This window comes from Saccoglossus kowalevskii, chromosome 4, assembly GCF_978046115.1.
Source record: "Saccoglossus kowalevskii chromosome 4, keSacKowa6.1, whole genome shotgun sequence".
Lineage (NCBI taxonomy): Eukaryota > Metazoa > Hemichordata > Enteropneusta > Harrimaniidae > Saccoglossus > Saccoglossus kowalevskii.
The window spans coordinates 28,482,647-28,489,901 of record NC_140644.1 but is presented as its reverse complement, the minus strand read 5'-3'; the positions used below and the strand labels follow the sequence as shown (position 1 = coordinate 28,489,901).

The 7,255-nt window shown below is 40.5% G+C and overlaps 1 pseudogene; it reads right to left on the bottom strand.

Annotated features, from left to right (window-relative positions):
- Nucleotides 1-2,292: 2,292 nt before the first annotated feature.
- LOC102806603 (neuronal acetylcholine receptor subunit alpha-9-like) lies at nucleotides 2,293-4,869 on the bottom strand (annotated as a pseudogene).
- Between the last annotated feature and the right edge of the window lie 2,386 nt (nucleotides 4,870-7,255).

Sequence of the window (7,255 nt, the reverse complement as noted above, 5' to 3'; positions counted from 1 at the left end):
TGTTGATTTTAAATGGAATTACAGGAATGCATACACGAACAACCAAATAATACACTTGTACATGAAGGGTTTATTTCCGTATTTTATATTCTGTTTATTTGCTCTACATACTAGTATTACGAGTGGCATGATCGGCTAGTGGCCGTCGCACTGTGACGTCATCTCTTTATAATTTTGCCAACCAGCATGTGAATGTCTGATAAAAACACTAGCCCGCGATCAGCTGTAACAGCGGTCCCCATTGGTTGTTTTATTATCAGGGACACATATATGTAATATGTAATGTCAACAGCAGCGAACACTGCTGTTGTATTACCTACGGGTGGGAACGATGGGTTCTCGCAAACCAGTCACTGCGCACGCACATACGCGCAAAACGAAAACAAGTGCGACGGCCTATAGCTTAACCAACATAAAACAAGAAATATACACAGTCGTAGCTAAATTTACTCTGAATAATGGACATGATCTTTTACCAGTTATCGCTTAATTCTACTACACTCGATTAAGGGAAGATTACTGTAATCAACTTGTGACAAGATTCGAGTTGGAATTCACATAATCATCAACTCAAAAATAAAAGCACAGAAAATCTTAGGAAGTACATTTCCAAGTGCTGGCGACTTTGGTGGTTAAATGTCTCAGGTGTTTCTATCGCGTTTTATGGAGTGCGCCCTCACAGTCACCAACAGAGGGAGCAACTCAAGTTATCAGTTCAGTATATAAACACCATCACCCATTTAACTAATAGTTGAATTAGTAAGTAGAAACGTTCAAAACCAAAAAGCAATCATCGTTTGGATCTCACCCAGACGGGAAAATAATACTGGATATCGGTTTCAAGTATAAAACAGGATATTGAATAAAAGTCTATGTGACAATTAAGATCACAAATGATACCATGGACACGAACTTAGCACCAGTTAAACATAAGTATTAATGGCGGCTGAACAACATGATACGCCCTGTGCGCCATTCCTCTCGCGTTATATAACGGATGTTCAATTGAAGATTGCTGGTACATTGTGTCAACACAGGTGGCGCTATTCAGCACAGACCTGTGTCTTATGACGCATAACTAGCCTCTGAAGGCTAAATATCCATCCGCTACCATTTTTCTCAGCGTTTCTGCCGCGGAACTATATAAAAGTATTTTTCTTGTTTTGAACACATCCTCCCCCGATTTTTAGCAAGATTTAATCTTTAATGAGTTGATCAATTAAAATAACACACAACACTCATCAGAATATCTTATTTTATTAACATTAAAATGCATGTAAATTGGGAGGTCAAAGGTCTATCTTTTCTCAATATTGCATTGACACGCAGATCGCCGCAAACCAACGGAATAGCGCCACCTGTGTTGACACAAAGTGGAAATAGTTCCGACCACTTTTCCCATAGTTCCACGCGCGGTATGTGTCAGATCGGTTGGTTTGCGACGATCTGCGTGTCAATGTTGCTGGTAACAGCAATAGCATGGCCACGAATATTTAGCTTTAATACAAGCATAGCTTCGGCTATTTACCTAACGTATCAGTAAATTGGAGAATGAGTTACCCTTACTCTCATGAGTATACCCAATGTATGCCTACCGCAACCCCAACGGCAACTATAGATGCTGCATTTCCCTGATTAATGGCCGCCATGTACTGTGCGTCTGTGCAACATTTCGATTGTTATTATTTTTTTGTGGAAACTAAACTGAATGCGATGATTGGTTGTCCGTGAATATTGGACTTCAGGTAAACTTAAACTTAAACTTGAAAATGTAATATGTACTCTGTATTATTGCTTTTCATATTGTGAAATTTGAAATAATGATTTTCATAATCATGCACACAATCCGCGCCACTTATGACAATGATAGAGCCCTCTCTCTCTGTCTGCGGACCCCCCTCTAGAGTCTGCTTTCAAACGTCCTAGTTTTTTTTTTACAAGAAAACTTCACCAATGGCCCTAAACTGACACATACTGTGCGAATGAAGACATCATAGCGTCGACATGGGGAAATCCCATCACGTTGTTCCACCTTCGTTGCTATGGTAACATAGCATCATAAATTGTTTGTCGTTGCAATCGGCGAACAGACGTATTGTTTCCCACACCGTACATGCATGAGGCAGAAGACACACTAAATTTAAGTTTGAGGTATGTGTTCACAAAATTCTTACAACCCCACTCGCTCGATATAGAAAGTAACAGTCTTTGTCGATGTAGCTTTGACCGAACCGTTGTTGTTACAACGTCACGGTGGTGCCGGGACCAAACATAGCAGGAAACGTTCTCTCCTTAATATTCATAGTCGATTGCGTAAGCCTCCTCTGGTGGTTCCATATTTCCGGGCCTCTGCGCTAAAAATGTAATCGTGAAAATGACAGAACATATGAGAAACAAAGCCAGTAAGAATCTGTCGACCGTCGTCGCAACGACCATCCAATCATATTCTATTTGTCTTTGCCGTTCACTAAACTGTTGTGGTCGTTTTATCAGTTCTGCGATTTGTTCTACATGCCTCACCAGCCTTGGAGGAGGGTGCGACGTATACGTGAATTTGCTCAACTTCGTTTCCTGCTTACAGTCACACAGCCGTCTCTTCGGAAGAGCGCATGGGACGCTCGTGATCTGCGGATTGATCTGTGCATTCGGCGGCGGTGGTGGTGGTGATGGAGGCGGAGGGATCTCAGTCAGTGCGATCATAGGAGCGCTGAGAGTGTTTCGACAACTGTTCTCCAGTCCTCTGAGTCCCTCGTGGTGCACGACAAGATTTTTCTTAATTTTATAGTTATCTTGAGATCCGTCGTTATCACGCGGCAACCACACCTGTCCCCGCCTGTATGAGGGGTCTATCGGTAATACCGAATTATCCGCTGCGTCAGGTTGGGCGTAAAATGTTGTCGAGTGGCTCAGACAAGGACTGCCGTTCTCAAAAGTACCTGTGCCCGATTCTATGTTGCCACTAGAGAGATTGCCACCCCCTTTCTTTCCTTTACCATTGCGTTCGTTGTTTTTGTCGTCGTCGATTGCCAGAGGGTTGACGGAGTAGCATTGCTTTACGCACATGAACATGGCCATGTACTGCATTACGAAGACGCGTATCCAGCCCGGGACGTCGTAAGTTCCGTTCTTTCCCCACTCGTTGATGTTTAACACCGCCACGTTCATGGCAACAGACAACGAAATGAGAACCATTGTAGCCGCAAAATATTCACCTGAGAAGAAGATGTAAAAGTGGTTAAGGTGAACGCCTGCTGAACCAAACACATTAATTTGAATGACATAGTTTACACTCATTTACGTCATGTTTACGTCACAGGAGTTCCTTACTCCCGGCAGACTTGCAACGGTATATTCAACACCATTCTCAGTGGAGTAATAGGTAATGAGCGCCCTCACACGCCAAAAAAAGAGGAATGTGAAATGTAACGTTCATATACACATATATTTAGAACGGACGGCAGTGAGTGAATTCATAACATTAAACTAATGGAAACCTTTTCCCACATCGTAACCTTCCCGGATACTAGATTAATTACTAGTATAAATATTGACATTGGTCGTTGTTATAGGTTATCTTTGTTGAACCGCAATATTTGCAATGTCGTGCTCGTGTATAGGTCCCATACAACGCGTGTACAACATTTCGAATATTTCCATGGATTGAATTCAATGTATCCGTGTAAAGGTTTCGCGGTGAATGAACTAACTAACGCCTAAAACATATCCCAATTCAACACATATAAGGTTGAGGTCACATAAATATGGTATAAGTCGTCATAACAATATATACACAATATACGTTGGGTAATGAGGTAATAGTTGTACAGAGGCGTGATTGGTTGCCATGGAGATGGGAAATTTTGTTTTCAATATGGCGGCATAGCATTATGTAGTGGTATTCTAAACCTAATTGCCCGAGCCTATTTCATGATAATATCCAATGTTTGGATATGCCCACTCCTATATTGAATTTTAATCACAGTTCCCGTCGCATAAAATGGATATTTTTAATTAGTTAGGAAATGTTTGAGAAGTCTAAACTAAGTTCGCTCACCTAGCAGAGAAATTTCTTCAGAGGTTTTTGGCATTGTTTTCGACACTTGCAGATTAAACACTCCCAGCGACAGTAGCAACATCACACCGAGGAACACTTTGACTACACCTATGTTGAACGGCATATTGAAACCAACCAATGACAAAGCAGTGAGTAGCACACACGGCAACACTACGTTGTAGACGTAATACAAAGGTGTTTTTTTTCAGACCAATCACAAACGTCACATCCGGGTATGACTCCGGGCAGCAGTCGTAGCGTACTACGTGAGGTCGGGTGACGGCGTAAACTATGCCCCACTGTTCGTTGGGCATGAATGTCGACATATCGGGTGCAATGGAATCGTTTTGTAAGTTTACTTGAAAACTGTTGTAGGTCCACGAGCCAAACTTCATGCGGCATTGCTGGTAATCAAAAAGGAAATATCGGACGATAATTTTGCATGTGCTTTTCAGAAGGGCCGGTTTGGACAAGTGTGATACTTGACCATTGCTGTAAACTAGTGCGTTGGATTCCAGGTTCACACTGAAACCGTTTTCATCAGCTCTGAAAAATTAAATACACACAGAGTTTGAAATTTGAAATTGCATGTTGGTCTCGCACAAAAGAGCCTCGTGCAAACGCGCATGTGTGTTGCATTGTTACTACTACTAATAATAATAGAAAATGTGAGCATATTCACGCGGTTCATTATTTCTTCGAAACAACAATACATCTACTATAAATCATGCTGTGTATTACCGCCTCACACTTACGTATTAGTTTGCAAAATAAGGCATAGTTACATGGATTGTAATAACTCACGTATTGTATAAAGTTATACATGTGCATGTTGTTAAAGTATCGAGTTAGCGACAGGTCACCAAATTCTCTAAGTCAAGACAAGTAACCTGTAGAATGCTGTGTGAGTAATATTTTCATATTGAATTTTGTTGCATTTGCAGCAAATAGTTACCAAACTATGAGAAATCTATAGGATTGGATATAACTCTCAGCTGGCTTCACATGCATAGTTCATATCTGCCTAACCAGTGCTTATATCAGGATGTATTTATAGCACCTAGGCGGTCTGTGATTACAGTTGCATGTTCCGAATAATCGCAAGAAATTGACATTCATAGAAAATAAAAGACTGGCACTCCCATGCAATTAATAGCAAGTACAATTCCTGGGATTGAAAGATAGACTTTGAAGTCACTGGTGTAGGCAATGAGTTGTCAAGTTGGCATAAAGACGAGGTAGTTAGTGCTGAACTAGAGGCTGAAATTAAAATTACGTTTGTTGTCATATAATTTGTTTATTTCATTTTCCCCTGAAGTCAAATAGAATACACTGGTGAAAGGATGTTTTGGGGTGTAGTGTATGTGGAGGGGTAGGGGTGGGTGTCATATAATTTGTTCATTTCCAACTATCATGAAGTCTCCTAGAAGTTCACTTAATTTATTTTCACTGAAAAGTTTTCAAGCATTACGTGTGGATCTAATTTTTACTACGCTGTGTCAAGTCTCAATAGTGTATGAAGGAAATGGCATTTTCATTGGAATTTATTTTAACGGAAAAGTGTTTTCAGTGAAAATGAAGTATTCCACATTATTACATATGTACTGCAGTTTATTTTGATTCGTTCCTGAAATCATAATCGGTACTAGTATTTCCAAACCCCATAAGCAAGTGAGGTCTGAGAGCAAACGAAGTAGTCCGTTCAGTAGTAGCGTTTTTCAAAACATACCAGAAATAAACAATATTTAAAAGTACGATATATTACCCTTGGGGTACATGAATATTCTTGCCGAGTGAAATAAAATTTAAACAACAGTAATGGTACTTTTAGACAGTCACTTATTTTTACTAAAACTATTTTGCAAATGGCCAAATGTATCTCCTATAAATTTAAGATACAACACATCAGACATAGCTCATTCTACTCAGCTTGAGTGTTGGCACAAAGTTACTTTTTGAATTTTTGATATCTTTTTTCATTAATGAGAAATTTGACCTCAAAGTTGGGGTAACTGTTCACCAGAAATGGCTTTTTATCTCTTCTGTGATTTTTTCGGCTGGGCCGATTTGGTTCAAACTTGGCAGGCAAGTCACACCTTCACTCTAGTTAGGTTTTACAATCTGAAAACAAATGGTCCACCGTTTCCACGGCAGCAGTTAAACACTGATTTTTTAAACATTTTCGCGCCAAATGTATCACACCCTACATTTCTATGATTAAAAAGCACGGACGTAGCTCATTCTGTTCGGCTTGAGTGTTTGTCTATTTTCATTATTAAGAAAATTGACCCCAAAGTTTTTAGCAGCATCGGCTTTTAACTACTCTATGATTTTAGTTAGGCTTGGCTGATTTTGTTCATACTTAACAGGCAGGTCGTACCGTCATTAATTGGAAAAACAATCCTCGTCCACCGCTACCATGGCAACAGCCAAAAACTGTTTTTTGAATACTTTCGCCCCAAGTTTATTACCTCATACCAGTCTTGTAATAGTAGAGAGCAAATGATCATGCCTTTTATTTTGGCTACGTTGCACACCGGTAAGAGATCACCGGCGCCGACAATGTTACACTGTATCACCGTAATCCCAACGCAAATTTGAACTTTGAATGGAATGTAAATGCTGCCCCCCATTCAGAAAAATACTATCGCAAAACGGTTGGAATAATAAATTTAACAGCAGAATACGTCCTATCAATAAAATAAAGTGACTTCTGAAGACTGGATGATTTTTTGTGAACTTCGTTTACGGTGCCCGGTTTTACTTATAAACCGACGTTGGCTTCACGTTAATGTCCTACTATGGCAACAGCTGTTTTTGAGCGGAGAATTTGATGTATGTTGACCACCTGGAAACTGAGTTTTATAAACCCTGAAGGGCTCTCGGAAGACCCCCCCCCCCGCAGTAAAATTAACGATTGCCATGGAGGCACAACCATCAACATCGAAGTACCAGGAGGCTTCTGCTGGCGACGTTGCAGCGTTACCAAGTTCAAAATAAAGATTACCAACGCCAAATGACCAACATTTTAACGGGTAATCAAGATTCTTTCAATCCACGAATAGGAAGTAACATCACGAGGTGAAGCGAAGTTGTAGCGTGCAGCTCAGCGACGACTGCTGTCGACAAAAGTCATCCCGTCAGTGGAGTACCGCAGTTGTACGGCATGCTTGCCAGTGCGCAATTCTGTGGAGAAACTCT